We start from the raw sequence: 20,122 nt of genomic DNA on the forward strand, positions 1-20,122 counted from the left end.
AGCTCTGGCGACTCATGACTGGCGGGCAGCTCTGGCGACTCGTGACTGGCGGGCAGCTCTGGCGACTCATGACTGGCGGGCAGCTCTGGCGACTCATGACTGGTGGGCAGCTCTGGCGACTCATGACTGGCGGGCAGCTCTGGCGACTCTTGACTGGCGGGCAGCTCTGGCGACTCTTGACTGGCGGGCAGCTCTGGCGACTCTTGACTGGCGGGCAGCTCTGGCAACTCTTGACTGGCGGGCAGCTCTGGCGACTCTTGACTGGCGAGGCTGGGCTGACGCACTAGACGCCTGATGCGTGGGGCTAGTACTGGACGTGCCAGCCTGGAGACACGCACCTCAGGGCTAGTGCGGGGAGCTGGCCTGGGGCTCCCTTCTCGCCCCGTCAAACAGCCCTTGTGCCCCCCCCCAAAAAAATATTGGGGCTGCCTCTCGGGTTCCCTTAGCTCCCTTAACTTGTCCTCCCAGGTCCATCCTTCCTCCTCGTTCGTCCGCTGCTTGGTCATTTGGTGGTGGGTAGTTCTGTAACAGTTGTCTTCATGAATGGACCAAGGCGCAGCGGGAATGTGGATACTCATATTTTAATTCAAAAGAGTAAGGCATCCACAGGAAAAAAAACAATAAACAAGACAGCAACAGTTTTGCAGGCTATACAAAACGCAGTGCAAAAACAACTACCCACAACCCCAAAGAAAAACACACACTCCTATATAGGACTCCCAATCAAAGGCAACTCAACACACCTGCCTTCAATTGGGAGTCCTAATAACCAACACAACACTTAACACAAAAAAACCTGCCACGTCCTGACCAAAACTAATACAATACATCCCTCTGCTGGTCAGGACGTAACACAAATACAGTCATGGGTGTTAACCTATTGGGGGTAGGGGGCAGTATTTACATGGCCGGATAAAAAACATACCCGATTTAATCTGGTTATTACTCCTGCCCAGAAACTAGAATATGCATATAATTATTGGCTTTGGATAGAAAACACCCTAAAGTTTCTAAAACTGTTTGAATGGTGTCTGTGAGTATAACAGAACTCATATGGCAGGCAAAAACCTGAGAAGATTCTGTACAGGAAGTGCTCTCTCTGACCATTCCTTGAGCTTCTTGACTCTGTTTATTGAAGACTGAGGATCTTTGCTGTAACGTGACACTTCCTACGGCTTCCATAGGCTCTCAGAAGGCGGGAAAAAGCTGAATGATGTAATTCCAGCCACTGGCTGAAAAACATTAGCGCTTTTGGCAAGTGCTCTATCAGAAGACAATGGGCTGAGGTGCGTGCACGAGTCGACCCCATGTTTTTATTTTCTTTTGTCTTTGAACCTAAACACGCTTTCCCGGTCAGAATATTATCGCTTTTTTACGAGAAAAATGCCATAAAAATTGATTTTAAACAGCGGTTGACATGCTTCGAAGTACGGTAATGGAATATTTAGAATTTTTTTGTCACGAAATGCGTCGTGCGCATCACCCTTCTTTACCATTCGGATAGTGTCTTGAACGCACGAACAAAACAGAGGATATTTGAACATAACTATGGATTATTTTGAACCAAACCAACATTTGTTATTGAAGTAGAAGTCCTGGGAGTGCATTCTGACGAAGACAGCAAAGGTAATAACATTTTTCTTATAGTAAATCTGATTTTGGTGAGTGCTAAACTTGGTGGGTGTCTAAATAGCTAGCCAGTGATGCCGGGGTATCTACTGAGAATATTGCAAAATGTGCTTTCACCGAAAAGCTATTTTAAAATCGGACATAGCGAGTGCATAGAGGAGTTCTGTATCTATAATTCTTAAAACGATTCTTAAAACGACTAAATATAACGATGGATTATTTTGGACCAAACCAACATTTGTTATTGAAGTAGCAGTCCTGGGTGTGTATTCTGACGAAGACAACAAAAGGTAATGAAACTTTTATAATAGTAAATATGATTATGGTGAGTGCTAAACTTGCCGGGTGTCTAAATAGCGAGCCCGTGATGCCTGGGCTATGTACTTAGAATATTGCAAAATGTGCTTTCACCAAAAAGCTATTTTAAAATCGGACATATCGAGTGCATAGAGGAGGTCTGTATCTATAATTCTTAAAATAATTGTTATGCTTTTTGTGAACGTTTATCGTGAGTAATTTAGTAAAATGTTAGCGAATTCCACGGAAGTTTGCGGGGGGTATGCTAGTTCTGAACGTCACATGCTAATGTAAAAAGCAGGTTTTTGATATAAATATGAACTTGATTGAACAAAACATGCATGTATTGTATAACATAATGTCCTAGGGTTGTCATCTGATGAAGATCATCAAAGGTGAGTGCTGCATTTAGCTGTCTTCTGGGTTTTGGTGACATTATATGCTGGCTTGAAAAATGGGTGTCTGATTATTTCTGGCTTGGTACTCTGCTGACATAATCTAATGTTTTGCTTTCGTTGTAAAGCCTTTTTGAAATCGGACAGTGTGGTTAGATTAACGAGAGTCTTGTCTTTAAATGGCTGTAAAATAGTCATATGTTTGAGAAATTGAAGTAATAGGATTTTTAAGGTTTTGAAAATCGCGCCACAGGATAGCAGTGGCTGTTACGTAGGTGGGACGAATTCGTCCCGCCTAGCCTAGAGAGGTTAAAGAAGGAAAACAAAAGAAACACGTATACAAAACAACAAACGACACTAAACAGTCCTGTCAGGTGCACGAACACAAAACAGGAAACAACTACCCACAAATCCCATAGAAAAAAACACCCCTCTTAAATAGGACCTTCAATTAGAAGCAACGAGGAGCAGCTGCTTCCAATTGAAGGTCAACCCAATAAACACCACATAGAAATAGACATACTATAACTAACATAGAAATAGACTAACAAGAACATAGCCCAACAAACCCCGAAACACTCTAAACAAACACCCCATGCCACACCCTGACCAAACTACAATAACAAACAACCTCTTTTACTGGTCAGGATGTGACAGAAATTCACAATTCACGCGAACGTTAAGTAATTAACTTCTATTAGATCACTGGAAGGATTTATTGTACAACCATTTTTCAACACTTAGCCATCGAGTTGGTCATCTAAACTCAGCAAAAAAAGAAACGTCCTCTCACTGTCAACTGCGTTTATTTTCAGCAAACTTAATATGTGTAAATATTTGTATGAACATAAGATTCAACAGCTGAGACATAAACTGAACAAGTTCCATAGACACGTGATGAACAGAAATTGAATAATGTGACCCTGAACAAAGGGTGGCGGTCAAAAGTAACAGTCAGTAGCTGGTGTGGCCACCAGCTGCATTAAGTACTGCAGTGCATCTCCCCCTCATGGACTGCACCAGATTTGCCAGTTCTTGCTGTGAGATATTACCCCACTCTTCCACCAAGGCACCTTCAAGTTCCCGGACATTTCTGGGGGGAATGGCCCTAGCAAAGGTGGGTTTGTGCCCATAGGCGACATTGTTGTCGTGATATCTAGTGAGGACCTGCCTTATAACAGGCCTACAAGCCCTCAGTCCAGCCTCTTTCAGCCTATTGTGGACAGTCTGAGCACTGATGGAGGGATTGTGCGTTCCTGGTGTAACTCGGGCAGTTGTTGCCATCCTGTACCTGTCCCGCAGGTGTGATGTTCAGATGTACCGATCCTGTGCAGGTGTTATTACACATGGTCTGCCACTGCGAGGACAATCAGCTGTCCGTCCTGTCTCGCTGTAGCGCTGTCATAGACGTCTCACAGTACGGACATTGCAATTTATTGCCCTGGCCACATCCGCATTCCTCATGCCTCCTTGCAGCATGCCTAAGGCACGTTCACGCAGATGAGCAGGGACCCTGGGCATCTTTCTTTAGTTTTTTTTCAGAGTCAGTACAAAGGCCTCTTTAGTGTCCTAAGTTTTTATAACTGTGAACTTAATTGCCTACCCTCTGTAAGCTGTTAGTGTCTTAACGACCGTTCCACAGGTGCATGTTCAATAATTGTTTATGGTTCATTGAACAAGCATGGCAAACTGTGTTTAAACCCTTTACAATGAAGATCTGTGAAGTTATTTGGATTTTCACTAATTTTGTTTGAAAGACAGGGTCCTGAAAAAGGGACATTTCTTTTTTTGCTGAGTTTACATGTTGCTAACTATACAATTAGTTGAATATTTGTCATATTGAGGTATCTGGCTATAAGTTAACCCTGATCAATTAAATGGATAGGTGTAAGCAATTATGGTCACTACAACTGCCCTTAGGTGTCTTCTCCAGACAGAGACAGACAAAGAAAAACACATACAGAGAGAGGAAGGAAGTGAGAAAGAAAGGAGGAAAGTGAGAGAGGGACAGAGTGGTAGAAGATAGTGAAAGACAGCAAGAGAGATGGAGAGAGAAAAATAAAACAAACTTTAGTTTTTCAGCAACTCTTGTCTTCCAACTTATTAGGCAATCACATGTACCTATGGGGGAAGGATGGCCAGCCACACAGGACGGTGTGTGAGGCCGTGCTAACCGAAATGCATGCTGGCCGTTTCGGAGTGAAGTGCATGATTGCCAAAATCAACCTACACTTCTTCTGGCGTGGGATTGTCAAGGATGTGGACAGCTGGGCAAGTGAAATAACCTTTTGCTTATCATTCACATTCTATTATATCAGAAATTATTATGATTTCAATTAATTTCATAGAGAGCACACAATGTTTACATTTGTCACTTTGTGCTTAAAAAGGTCAGTACCTTTCTAGCTTACTAGAAGTTTCAGTGGATGATGACTGTGGCGTCCGGTGTTGAAGCCCATCAAAGTTGCTTCACCATGGCACATAATCTGTATGTGCACAATAAAAATGTTGCACTGATACATTGTTTTGTAATGGTTGCTTTATTTGAAATTATAATGTGTGTGTGTGTGTGTGTGTGTGTGTGTGTGTGTGTGTGTGTGTGTGTGTGTGTGTGTGTGTGTGTGTGTCTGTGTGTGTGTGTCCTTACAAATATGAAAATCTTCTCTCTAACACTTTAAATGTTAGGGGTGGAACTCATCGAACCCTTCACTTAATCCAGGAATGGCAACCGTTGGTATCTGAAAGCAACCATTTACTTTACCAGGTTGGTGGAGGCAATACCCATTTTAGGTCAGTAAAGGAAAATAACTCTAAATTCCCATTAAAAAAGGTGCTTGGAACGAACATTTTGTTTTGTATGATACCCATCAAGGACAAGACTGGTAACACTTACCGATGATGGAAATCTTCAACACCCACAATACTCTAGAGGGCATCTTGAGTGAAAGAGGTTGTAACTCTGGAACAAGATAAGGATAGTATAGGCCAGGTATTCCCAAACTGGCGTGCAATGCCGTCGGGATACGCCAAATACAAATGTGATTCACATTTAAACAGTCCATTTATATTTTCCAACGGGACTAGTATACATTTGGGTGAGGTTTTTTTCTTGCCTGAGTAGCCTGGTATCGCTGCCAAAAATAAAATTAAACCATCTAGTGTTCAGCGAAATAACAAAACAATGTCAAATACATGTAGCCTAGTAAAATAATTAACATCCATTCACATTAACCGTTACACTCTCTCGGGAATTCCACTAACGGTCTGTATGTTGCCAATGTAGCTGCTGCTCATGTTGGTATCTGTACTGATGGCGCAATAGACATGACAGGGAGACATAGTGGAGTGGTAATGCGAGTGCAAGAAGTTGCTCCCGACGCCACTTGGGTACCCTGCAGCATCCACCGAGAGGCTCTTGCTGCCAAGGGAAAGCATGACAGCTTGAAAGACGTTTTGGACACTACAGTGAAAATGGTTAACTTTGTTAAAGCAAGGCCCCTGCACTATCGTGTATTTTCTGCACAATGCAATGATATGGACAGTGACCATGTAATGTTTTTACAACATGCGCTGGTTATCATGGGGCAAAGTATTGACATACTTTTTTATTTGAGAGACGAGCTTAACGTTTTCTTTACTGACCATAACTTTCACTTGTCTGTCCGCTTGCGTGATGACGAGTTTCTCACACAACTGGCCTATCTGGGTGATGTTTTTTTTTTCGCCTGAATGATCTGAATAAAGGATTACAGAGACTCTCCGCAACTATATTCAATGTGCAGGACAAAACTGAGGCTATGATTAGGAAGTTGGAGCTCTTCTCTGTCTGCATTAACAAGGACAACACAAAGGTCTATCCATCATTGTATGATTTTTGGTGTGCAAATGAACCTAAGCTTACGGACAATGTGAAATGTGATATAGTGAAGCACCTGATTGAGTTGGGTGCGCATTTACGCAGGTACTTTCCCAAAACAGATGACACAAACAATGGATTCGTTATCCCTTTCATGCCTTGCCTCCAGTCCACTTACCAATAGAGCCTCATCGAAATTACAACAAGTGGTTCTGTGAAAATGTTAATTAATCAGAAGCCACAGCCAGATTTCTGGATTGGGCTGCTCTTAGAGTATCATGCCTTGTCAAATCGCGCTGTTAAGACACTGATGCCCTTTGCAAACACGCACCTATGTGAGAGTGGATTGTCGGCCCTCACTAGCATGAAAACTAAATACAGGCACAGACTGTGTGTGGAAAATGATTTAATACTGAGACTCTCTCCAGTACAACCCAACATTGCAGAGTTATGTGCATCCCTTCAAGCACACCCTTCTCACTAACCTGTGGTGAGTTATTCACAATTTTATATGTAAGATGGTTAAATAAAGAGCAAAATGATTGATTATTATTATATTATTATTGTTGCCCTGGTCCTATAAGAGCTCTTTGTCACTTCCCATGAGCCGGGTGGTGACAAAAACTCACACTCATGTTTACTAAATGTATCGTATAGTGTGTGTGGCTGGCTTAAAATGATGGCAAAAAAACAACATTTGAGAGTGCGCTGACCCTGGTGCTAGAAGCGATACACAGCTGGAGGTTGAATGTTTGAATGGGCACAGGACAATAAAAAGTTTTTGAACCAATGTTATAGGTTATATTCTGTGACCTATACTGTGACAACTATACTGAACAAAATATAAATGCAACCTGTAAAGACCATGTTTCATGATCTGAAATAAAAGATCCCAGAAATATTTCTTATGCCAAAAAATCTTATTTCTCTCAAATGTTGTGCACAAATGTGTTTACATCCCTTTTAGTGAGCATTTCTCCTTTGCCAAGATAATCCATCCACCTGACAAGTGTGGCATATCAAGAAGCTGATTGAACAGCATGATCGTTACACAGGTACACTCTAAAGTGTGCAATTTTGTCACACAACACAATTCCACAGATGTCTCAAGTTAGGGTTGGCATGCTGACTGCAGAAATGTCCACCAGAGCTGCTGCCAGACAATTGAATGTTAATTTCTCTACCATAAGCCCCCTGTCATGACGCTATCTCTTTCATTGAATTGGCTAGCAGAGATGTGAACAACCTGTTTAGATGGGGGGGGGGCAGTTTTATGACTACAACCACATCATAAAATCCTTGCAGAGACTCCCGTCTCCTTCACCATGCAGTATGGGAGAGAAAGGGTCACAGTAGAACAAAGGAACTCTCCCGCCAAATACTCCGACCTCAACGAATTGGAAAATTAAACTTTGTTCCTAATTTAGAGAATGTGGAAATGGTCGTTGGAGAAGCCAGCTCCAACCCGGTTCATTTTGTTTCATGTTTGTGACCTCTCTTCTCTCTGAATCTATCGTGTTATAACCAAACTGTTTTTGTTTAGTCCACTTGGGACGGTATTTACTGTATAATGTTCTTATGTATTGTATATTCTGTAATTGTTTAATTAGTTAGTAAATAAATAATTGAGCCAATTTGTGTATGGATGATTCATAGTAAGGTTGAGTTCGTGCAGACTAGGATTTTCCGACTTTTCAGAATGAGACTGATATTAGGTAAAGAATAATTAATGACTGATTGACTGCTATTGATATAAAAGATCTTCGGATCTTTAAGAGTGGATTCGGGAGATAGCTGCTCTATATAAACAAACTCTTCCATGGTGCATCAGCTTATTAATGGTTTAATTGTTGCATGGTTTAATTTAATCACGTAATCAATTAAACGTTAGGTAATTGATTTGAAAATAGCATGTCAGCTCATTTAACCTCTATGGGCTAGGTGGGACGCTTGCGTCCCACCTACGTAACAGCCACTGGCAGCCTGTGGCGCGATTTTCAAAACGTTAAAAATCCTATTACTTCAATTTCTCAAACATATGACTATTTTACAGCTATTTAAAGACAAGACTCTCGTTAATCTAACCACACTGTCCGATTTCAAAAAGGCTTTACAACGAAAGCAAAACATTAGATTATGTCAGCAGAGTACCAAGCCAGAAATAATCAGACACCCATTTTTCAAGCCAGCATATAATGTCACCAAAACCCAGAAGACAGCTAAATGCAGCACTCACCTTTGATGATCTTCATCAGATGACAACCCTAGGACATTATGTTATACAATACATGCATGTTTTGTTCAATCAAGTTCATATTTATATCAAAAAACAGCTTTTTACATTAGCATGTGACGTTCAGAACTAGCATACCCCCCGCAAACTTCCGGGGAATTCGCTAAAATTTTACTAAATTACTCACGATAAACGTTCACAAAAAGCATAACAATTATTTTAAGAATTATAGATACAGACCTCCTCTATGCACTCGACATGTCCGATTTTAAAATAGCTTTTTGGTGAAAGCACATTTTGCAATATTCTAAGTACATAGCCCAGGCATCACGGGCTCGCTATTTAGACACCCGGCAAGTTTAGCACTCACCATAATCATATTTACTATTATAAAAGTTTGATTACCTTTTGTTGTCTTCGTCAGAATGCACACCCAGGACTGCTACTTCAATAACAAATGTTGGTTTGGTCCAAAATAATCCATCGTTATATCCGAATAGCGGCGTTTTGTTCGTATGCGTTCCAGACACTATCCGAAATAGTAAAGAAGTGTCGCGCGCATGGCGCAATTCGTGACAATAAAATTCTAAATATTCCATTACCGTACTTTCGAAGCATGTCAACCGCTGTTTAAAATCAATTTTTACGACATTTTTCTCGTAGAAAAGCGATAATATTCCGACAGGGAATCTCCTTTTCGGCAAACAGAGGAAAAAATCCCAAAGGCGGGGGCGGTCGGGTCACGCGCATAAGCCCAGTGTCCCTTGATCGGCCACTTGAGAAAGGCGATAATGTGTTTCAGCCTGGGGCTGGAATGACGACATTCTGTTTTTTCCCGGGCTCTGAGCGCCTATGGACGACGTGGGAAGTGTCACGTTAGAGCAGAGATCCTTAGTAAATGATAGAGATGGAAAAGAAGTTCAAGAAATGGTCAGACAGGCCACTTCCTGTAAAGGAATCTCTCAGGTTTTGACCTGCCATTTGAGTTCTGTTATACTCACAGACACCATTCAAACAGTTTTAGAAAATGTAGGGTGTTTTCTATCCATATGTAATAAGTATATGCATATTCTAGTTACTGGGTAGGAGTGGTAACCAGATTAAATCGGGTATGTTTTTTATCCAGCCGTGTCAATACTGCCCCCTAGCCCTAACAGGTTAACCATAGTAGAGACACGACACCTCTCCAACGTCATTTTAGAGAAATTGGCAGTATGTCCAACCGGCCTCACAACCACAGACCACGTGTAACAACGCCAGCCCAGGACCTCCACATCCGGCTTCTTCACCTGCGGGATCATCTGAGACCAGCCACCCGGACAACTGATGAAACTGTGAGGTTTTTCAAACCCAAGAATTTATGCACAAACTGTCAGAAACTGTCTCAGGGAAGCTCATCTGCATGCTCGTTGTCCTCACCCGGGTTTTGACCTGACTGCAGTTCGGCGTCGTAACTGACTTCAGTGGGCAAATGTTCACCTTTGATGGCCACGGGAACACTGTAGAATTGTACTCTTCACGGATGAATCTTTGTTTCAACTGTACCACACAAATGGCGTTGTGTGGGATAGCGGTTTGCTGATGTCAACATTGTGAACACTGTGCCAGATGATGGTATTGGGGTTATGATATTGGCATGCATAAGCTACAGACAACAAACACAATTGCATTTTATCGATGGCAATTTGAATGCACAGAGATACCGTGACAAGATCCTGAGGCCCATTATCGTGCCATTCATCCGCCGCCATCACCTCATGGGACAACATTCCACAGGCCACAATCAACAGCCTAATCAACTCTATGCAAAGGAGATGTGTTGCCATGCTTGAGGCAAATGGTGGTCACACCAGATCCTGATTGGTTTTCTGATCAATGCCCTTGCCTTTTTTTTAAGGTATCTGTGACCAACAGATGCATATTTGCATTCCCAGTCATGTGAAATCCATAGATTAGGGCCTAATTAATTCATTTCAATTGACTGATTTCTTTATATGAACTGTGACTCCTTAAAATCTTTGAAATTGTTGCATGTTGCGTTAATATATATTTTTCAGTGTATATAAATAGCAGTCTATATCTTACATTGTCAATACTGTAGATATCCCTTTCCTATCCCCTCCTCCAGATTTGATGAATGGACCAATCAGACCTTCAGGACTGCCACAGGCAAGTCACTGTGTCTTCCCACATTCTTTGAACCTCTAAAAGTCTAAGCCGTTGGGGGGGTCTACTAAGCTAATATATGCAATTGTTTTAAGATGGTCATACCATGGATCATTTAGCTATATGATTTAGAATTTTAGGACCCCTTTAGGTATCCCCAAAAAGTTATAAATTTTGGTTTTTGATAAAATATTTAATTTCGCCTTTACTACTATAGACCATAGAAACACATTGAATAACACATTCATAAATGGCAAAAAAGACAGTCAAAAATAAATCATGAGGAATAAGGTTTTGAAGTGTTTGACCTATATCTAGGCGATATAAGAAAGCTCAGAAAATATTATACATTTTTGGGGCATATTTAACCACTTATTTTTGTGGCACAAAACTACCTCCATACTTCTATTCATTTGTATGGGTTAACTTCAGACGAGTCTCGTAACACCTCTGGGGGTCATAGAGCAAAACAGAGAACACCATGGTGTTCGCAAGAGTCTCATATCTCATATTAGTTTGAGGGTGGTCATATTAGTTTCTTAGGCCAAACTGTTCGGACACTACAGACGTTTTTGTGAGAAGACTGACTTCTGTCATCCTTCACAGCAGTGTGACGTCGCCAGATGCGGTGGATTAAAATGCATCCAACGCAAAAAAAAAACATATCTCCATATTAAACTGACAGATTTTGATGGGAATTTTTTTATTATGTTACTTAAATTGACTCACCGGTGTGTCATTTTTCATTGTTGTGTCCTATTACCTACAGTAGGTACATACAGTACCAGTAAAAAGTTTGGACACACCTACTCATTCCAGGGTTTTTCTTTATTTGTACTATTTTCAACATTGTAGAATAATAGTGAAGACATCATCATAACCAAAAAAGTGTTAAATCAAAATATATTTTATATTTGAGATTCTTCAAAGTTGTCAATCTTTGCTTTGATGACAGCTTTGCACACTCTTGGCATTCTCTCAACCAGCTTCATGAGGAATGCTTTTCCAACAGTCTTGAAGGAGTTCAGTATGCTGAGCAGTTGTTGGCTGAATTTCCTTCACTCTGCGGTCCAAGTCATCCCAAACCATCTCAATTGGGTTGAGGTCGGGTGATTGTGGAGGACAGGTAATCTGATGTAGCACTCAATCACTCTCCTTGGTCAAATAGCCCTTACACAGCTATTTGACCAACTCATTTAAACAGCAAAATTATTGCTGAAATCAGCCTTCAGATGAGGTCAAAGTGATAATCAGGGTTTCATAAGGGAGTACAGTTTGCCCTCATCCCGACACAAAGAAATAACCCAATGTTCAACCGTGTACTCTCACCTCACAATATAAAATGGTCAGTAGTGGAATTGGAGCACTCTTTCTGTGGAGTCGGAGCCCTCAAGTCAACTTTTTTTTCGGTTGAAGAGAGGTATACACATGGAGGGATGAGGCATCATAAATCTGACACACAGATCCATTAGGTCTGTACTGTCTCCTTCCTCTGCACTCTCTTTCTCGCTGTAACGATCGTCGTAAGGAGTAGACCAAGGTGCAGTGTGTTGAGTGCTCATGATAAATATTTATTATTAACTCAGAACACTATACAAAAACAAAGAACAAAGAACCACGAACGTCACGTTCTGCAGGCTTTACAGAGCTGTGCAAAAACAAGATCCCACAAACCCAGGTGGAAAAAAAACCCTACTTAAGTATGATCTCCAATTAGAGACAACGAGGACCAGCTGCCTCTAATTGGAGATAACACCAAACAAACCAACATAGAAATACCCAAACTAGAACCTAACAACATAGACATAGAAAACATAGAATAAACCCCCCTGTCACGCCCTGACCTGCTCTACCATAGAAAATAACAGCTTACCATGGTCAGGACGTGACACTCGCACTCTCTCTCCTTTGGCTGTCTCCAGCGTTAACAACTTTTAGAGCTGCATGCCATGCCTTCTACAGGAGTGTGTATGTGTGCACATTTGTGTGTCTAAACACGCTCCCGTGTGTGTGTGTGTGTGTGTGTGTGTGTGTGTGTGTGTGTGTGTGTGTTTGTGTACAGTATGTCCCTGTCTGTGCCCCCCTACGTGTATGCGTGTAGACACGTTAGATTGCTTCTGAAATTTTACCTCTGAAAAGTTTCCTGTGGGCAGCCTCTTCTTTGAACTCCAATCCATTATCAGTGTGTATTAGATTAATCCCAACAGGTGTACTGTGTTAAATGATAGGGGCTCCTGGCAGCCTGCCACAGTCGCATGAAAGGGATAAAAGGATGAGCTCTCAGGTACAGAGCAATGGGGTATCCAGATGGCACGGCGTAGACAGACACACAAGTGTGTGCACACATGCAATCACAGTGCATTTATGCATGCGAACACACACACACACACACACACACACACACACACACACACACACACACACACACACACACACACACACACATGCCCCCTACAGTGTATCAATCAGACACATATCTACATCAGTGGGTAGAGTTAAAATGTCTTACCATGTTGTACAGGGAAATCAAATAAATATTTACAAAGTTTTCTACCCAGCCATAACATACAGTGAAGTTGGAAGTTTAAATACACTTAGGTTGGAGTCATTAAAACTCGTTTTTCAACCACTCCACAAATTTCTTGTTAACAAACTATAGTTTTGGCAAGTCATTTAGGACATCTACTTTGTGCATGACAGAAGCAATTTTTCCAACAATTGTTTACAGACAGATTATTTCTTTCACTGCATCACAATTCCAGTGGGTCAGAAGATTACATACACTAAGTTGACTGTGCCTTTAAACAGCTTGGAAAATTCCAGAAAATTATGTAATGGCTTTATAAGCTTCTGATATGCTAATTGACGTCATTTGAGTCAATTGGAGGTGTACATAAGAATGTATTTCAAAGCCTATCTTCAAACTCAGTGTCTCTTTGCTTGACATCATGGGAAAATCAAAATAAATCAGCCAAGACCTCAGAGAAACAATTGTAGACCTCCACAAGTCCGATTCATCCTTGGGAGCAATTTCCAAACGCCTGAAGGTACCACGTTCAACTGTACAAACAATAGTACGCAAGTACAAACACCATGGGACCACGCAGCCGTCATACCGCTCATGAAAGAGAAGCGTTCTGTCTCCTAGAGATGAACGTCCTTTGGTGTGAAAAGTGCAAACCAATCCCAGAACAACAGCAAAGGACCTTGTGAAGATGCTGGAGGAAACAGGTACAAAGTATCTATATCCACACCTGAAAGGCCGCTCAGCAAGGAAGAAGCCACTGCTTCAAAACCGCCATAAAAAAGCCAGACTACGGTTTGCAACTGCACATGGGGACAAAGATTGTACTTTTTGGAGAAATGCCCTCTGGTCTGATGAAACAAAAATATAACTTTTTGGCCATAATGACTATTGTTATGTTCAGAGGAAAAAGGGGGATGCTTGCAAGCCGAAGAACACCATCCCAACCGTGACGCACGGGGTTGGCAGCATCATGTTGTGGGGTTGTTTTGCTGCAGGTGGGACTGGTGCATTTAAAAAAGATGGCATCATGAGGAATGCAAATTTTGTGGATATATTGAAGCAACATCTCAAGACATCAGTCCGGAAGTTAAAACCTCTTGGCGTTCCCCTAGGATAGGGGGCGCTAAAGCGATTTATGAAAAAAATGTGTGCCCATTTTAAACGGCCTCCTACTCAAACTCAGAAGCTAGGATATGCATATAATTAATACTTGTGGATAGAAAACACCCTAAAGTTTATAAAACTGTTTGAATGGTGTCTGTGAGTATAACAGAACTCATATGGCAGTCAAAACCCCGAGACAGATGGAAACAGGAAGTGGAATTCTGAATTGCGAACTCAACTTCATCACGTTGCCTATTAATCACACCGTGAGCTATGGTTCATTGAGCACTTCCTATTGCTTCCACTAGATATCCCCAGTCTTCACAAATTGGTTTGAGCCTTTTACTGCTAAAATTGAATGAATGAGACGCTGTGGAACGTGGTCACACGGAGAGGGCCATCACCATTATGACGCCGGCGCCCCTGGTTACCCTCCCCTTTCGAAACGTTTTGAAACACAATGCAATCGTCCCCCTCGAATCTTATTGGCTCTCTTGTTGAAAAACGCCCTGAAGATTTATGTTATACAACGTTTGACATGTTTGAACGAACCTAAATGGGGAAAAAATGCATTTTCTCGAAATGGCTGTCCCGTGGCCGACGGAAGTTTTGGAGCAGCCTTCAGACGCGCTAACAAGAACAAAGTCTTGGAACATAAAGGAGTATTTTTTTCGAACGAAAATACATTTGTTGTGGACCTGGGAATCCTGGAAGTGCTTTCTGATGTAGACAACCAAAGGTAAGGGATTATTGACAATAGTATACAAGACTAGATGTGATATGCGATTGTTCCAAGATGGCGCTGAACTGTAACGTTAGCCTATTTTTCAGAGTATCGCATCCCCTTTCATCGCAAAGTATGATTACCCAGTAAAGTTAATTTAAAATCTGGCATTACAGGTGCTTTCAAGAGATATTCATCTATAAATCTTAGAATGACAATATTACATTTAAAAAATGTTTTCGAATAGTAATTTAGTAAATTGTAGCTCTGTTTCATCGGATGCATTTGAGGGAAAATAGTTAGTCAACGTTACGCACCGATGTAAAATGCTGTTTTTATATATAAATATGAACTTTATCGAACAAAAGAATGCATGTATTGTGTAACATGATGTCCTAGGTGTGTCATCTGATGAAGATTGTCAAAGGTTAGTGCTGCATTTAGCTGTTTTTTGGTTATTTGTGATGCATGTGGTTGGTCGGAAAATGGCTATGTGGCTACTTTTACGATATACTCCTCTAACATAATCTAATGTTTTGCTTTTGCTGTAAAGTCTTTTTGAAATCGGACAACGTGGTTCGATTCAGGAGAGGTGTATCGATAAAACGATATAATTTGAATTAAAAAAAAATATATATTATTATTACATTTTGTTATGCTAATGGCGATATGATTTTTCGCTGGATGTCCGTCCCTTACAGGCCGCACAGGGGTTAAAGCTTGGTTGCAAATGGGTCTTCCAAATGGACAATGTCTCCAAGCATACTTCCAAAGTTGTGGCAAAATGGCTTAAGGACAACAAAGTCAAGGTATTGGAGTGGCCATCACATAGCCCTGACCTCAATCCCATAGAACATTTGTGGGGAAAACTGAAAAAGTGCGTGAGCAAGGAGGCCTACAAACCTGACTTAATTACACCAGCTCTGTCAAGATGAATGGGCCAAAATTCACCCAACTTATTGTGGGAAGCTTGTGGAAGGCTACTTGAAACGTTTGACCCAAGGTAAACAATTTAAAGGCAATGCTACCAAATACTAATTGAGTGTATGTAAACTTCTGTCCCACTGGGAATGTGATGAAAGAAATAAAAGCTGAAATAAATCATTCTATCTACTATTATGCTGACATTTCACATTCTTAAAATAAAGTGGTGATCCTAATTGACCTAAAACAGGGAATTTAAACTAGGATTAAATGTCAGGAATTGTGAAAAACTGAGTTTAAATGTATTTGGCCCAGGTGTATGTAAACTTCCGACTTCAACTGTACATGTTGGTTGACTCATCTGAAGGTAGCCCGATACCAGTTTAAAAAATGAATGGAAGTATATATGGAAGTAGTGTAGCGCCATAAAATAGGGGTTAAATATGTCAACTAAAGGATTTTTGATTTATTTTTTTGCTATCTGTTTTTACGTGTATGAATCTGTTATTCAAATGAAATGAAATTGTAATTGTTACATGCGCCGAATACAACAGGTGTACCTTACAGTGAAATGCTTACTGCCAAGTCCTTATCCAACAATGCAGTTTTAAGAAAATACCTAAAAAAGCATGAAATAAGAATAACAAATAATTAAAGAGCAGCAGTAAATAACGATAGCGGGGCTATATACAGGGGGTACCTGTACAGAGTCAATGTGCGGGGACACCAGTGCGAAGGTAATTAAGGTAATATGAACAGTACATGTAGGTAAAGTTATTAAAGTGACTATGCATAGATAATAACAGAGAGTAGCAACAGCATAGAAGAGGGGGGGGGCAATGCATATAGTCTGGGTAGCCATTTTATTACCTGATCAGGAGTCTTATGGCTTGGGGGTATAAGCTGTTTCAAAGCCTCTTTGACCACGACTTGGCGCTCTGGTACCGCTTGCTGTGCAGTAGCAGAGAGAACAGTCTATGTCTAGGGTGGCTGGAGTCTTTGATCATTTTTGGGGCCTTCCTCTGACACTGCCTGGAATAGAGGTCCTGGATGGCAGGAAGCTTGGCCCCGGTGATGTACTGGGCAGTATGCACTACCCTCTGTAGTGCCTTGCAGTCGGAGGCCGAGCAGTTGCCATACCAGGCAGCGATGCAACCCGTCAGGATGCTCTCGATGGTGCAGCTGTAAAACCTTTTGAGGATCTGAGGACCCATACCAAATCTTTTCAGTCTCCTAACAGGGAATAGGTTTTGTTGTGCCCTCTTCACAACTGTCTTGGTGTGCTTGGACCATGTTAGTTTGTTGGTGATATGGACACCAAGGAACTTGAAGTTCTCAACCTGCTCCACTACAGACCTTTCGATGAGAATATGGGTGTGCTCGGCCCTCCTTTTTCTGTAGTCCACAATCACCTCCTTTGTCTTGATCACGTTGAGGGAGAGGTTGTTGTTCTTACACCACACGGTCAGGTTTCTGACCTCCTCCCTACAGGCTGTCTCATTGTTGTCAGTGATCAGGCCTACCAATGTTGTGTCATCAGCAAACTTAATAATGGTGTTAGAGTCATGCCTGGCCATGCAGTCATGAGATAAAAAAGGAAGTACAGGAGGGGACTGAGCATGCACCCGTGAGGGGCCCCCAGGTTGAGGATCAGAGTGGCGAATGTGTTGTTACCTATCAATCAATCAAATGTATTTATAAAGCCCTTTTTACATCAGTCGATCTCACAAAGTGTTGTACAGAAACCCAGCCTAAACCCCAAACAGCAAGCAATGCAGACGTAGAAGCACAGTGGCTAGGAAAAACTCCCTAGAAAGGCCAGAACCTAGGAAGAAACCTAGAATGGAAGCAGGCACTGAGGGGTGGCCAGTCCTCTTCTGGTTGTGCTGGGAGGAGATTATAACAGAACATGGCCAAGATGTTCAGACATTCATAGATGACCTGCAGGGTCAGATAATAATAAGCACAGTGGTTGCAGAGGTTGCACAGGTCAGCACCTCAGGAGTAAATGTCAGTTGGATTTTCATAGCCGATCATTCAGAGTTAGAGACAGCAGGTGCTGTAGAGAGAGGGTCCGAAACAGCAGGTCGGGGACAAGGAAGCACGTCCAGTGAACTGGTCAGGGTTCCATTGCAGCAGGCAGAACAGTTGAAACTGGAGCAGCAGCATGACCAGGTGGACTGGGGATAACAAGGAGTTATCAGGCCAGGTAGTCCTGAGGCATGGTCCTAGGGCTCAGGTCCTTCCAGAGAAGAGAGAGAGAAAGACAGAGAGAGAAAGAGCGAAAGAGAGAGAAAAAGATAGCGAGAATTAGAGGAGCATACTTAAATTCACACAGGACACCGGATGAGACAGGAGAAATACTCCAGATATAACAGACTGACCCTAGCCCCCCGACACAAACTATTGCAGCATAAATACTGGAGGCTGAGACAGAAGGGGTCGGAGACACTGTGGCCCTGTCCGACGATACCACCGGACAGGGCCAAACAGACAGGATATAACCACACCCACTTTGCCAAAGCACAGCCCCCACACCACTAGAGGGATATCTTCAACCACCAACCTACTACCTGAGACATAGGCAGAGTATAGCCCACGAAGATCTCCCCCATGGCACAAACCCGAGGGGGGCAACAACCCAGACAGGAAGATCACGTCAGTGACTCAACCAACTCAAGTGACCCACCCCTCCTAGAGACGGCATGGAAAAGCACCAGTAAGACAGTGACTCAGCCCCCGTAATAGGGTTAGAGGCAAAGAATCCCAGTGGAGAGAGGGGAACCGGCCAGGCAGACACAGCAAGGGCGGTTCGTCGCTCCAGTGCCGTTCCGTTCACCTTCACACCCCTGGGCCAGACTACACTCAATCATAGGACCTACTGAAGAGACAAGTCTTCAATAAAGACTTAAAGGTCGAGACCGAGTCTGCGTCTCTCACATGGATAGGCAGACCTTTCCATAAAAATGGAGCTCTATAGTAGAAAGCTCTGCTTCCAGCTGTTTGCTTAGAAATTATAGGGACAGTAAGGAGGCCTGCGTCTTGTGACCATAGCGTACATGTAGGTATGTACGGCAGGACCAAATCAGAAAGATAGGTAGGAGCAAGCCCATGAAATGCTTTGTAGGTTAGCAGTAAAACCTTGAAATCAGCCCTAGCCTTAACACGAAGCCAGTGTAGAGTGGCTAGCACTGGAGTAATATGATACATTTTTGGGGTTCTAGTCAAGATTCTAGCAGCCGTCTTTAGCACTAACTGAAGTTTATTTAGTGCTTAATCCGGGTAGCCGGAAAATAGAGCATTGCAGTAGTCTAATCTAGAAGTGACAAAAGCATGGATACATTTTTCTGCATCTGTTTTGACAGAAAGTTTCAGATTTTTGTAAAGTTACGAAGATGGAAAAAAGCTGTCCTTGAAACAGTCTTGATATGTTCGTCAAAGAGAGATCAGGGTCCAGAGTAAGACCGAGGTCCTTCACAGTTTTATTTGAGAAGATCTCTTTGTTTCTTGGGACCTAGAATTAGCATCTCTGTTTTGTCCGAGTTTAAAAGTAGAACATTTGCCGCCATCCACTTCCTTATGTCTGAAACACAGGCTTCCAGGGAGGGCAATTTTGGGGCTTCACCGTGTTTCACCAAAATGTACAGCTGTGTGTCGTCCGCATAGCAGTGAAGCTAACATTATATTTCCGAATGACATCACCAAGAGGTAAAATATATAGTGAAAACAATAGTGGTCCTAAAACGGAACCTTGAGGAACACCGAAATTTACAGTTGATTTGTCAGAAGACAAACCATACACAGAAACAAACTGATATCTTTCCGACAGATAAGATCTAAACCAGGCCAGAACTTGTCCGTGCAGACCAATTTGGGTTTCCAATCTCTCCAAAAGAATGTGGTGATCGATGGTATCAAAAGCAGCACTAAGGTCTAGGAGCACGAGGATAAATACAGAGCCTTGGTCTGATGCTATTAACCTCTCGAGGGTCGGCGGGACGAAATAGGTCCCACCTACTCAACAGCCAGTTGAATCCCGTGGGGTGTTATTCAAATACCTTAGAAATGCTATTACTTCAATTTCTCAAACATATGACTATTTTACACCATTTTAAAGACAAGACTCTCGTTAATCTAACCACACTGTCCGATTTCAAAAAGGCTTTACAACGAAAACAAAACATTAGATTATGTCAGCAGCCAGAAATAATCAGACACCCATTTTTCAAGCTAGCATATAATGTCACATAAACCCAAACCACAGCTA

This window comes from Salmo salar, chromosome ssa19 (genome assembly GCF_905237065.1).
Source record: "Salmo salar chromosome ssa19, Ssal_v3.1, whole genome shotgun sequence".
Lineage (NCBI taxonomy): Eukaryota > Metazoa > Chordata > Actinopteri > Salmoniformes > Salmonidae > Salmo > Salmo salar.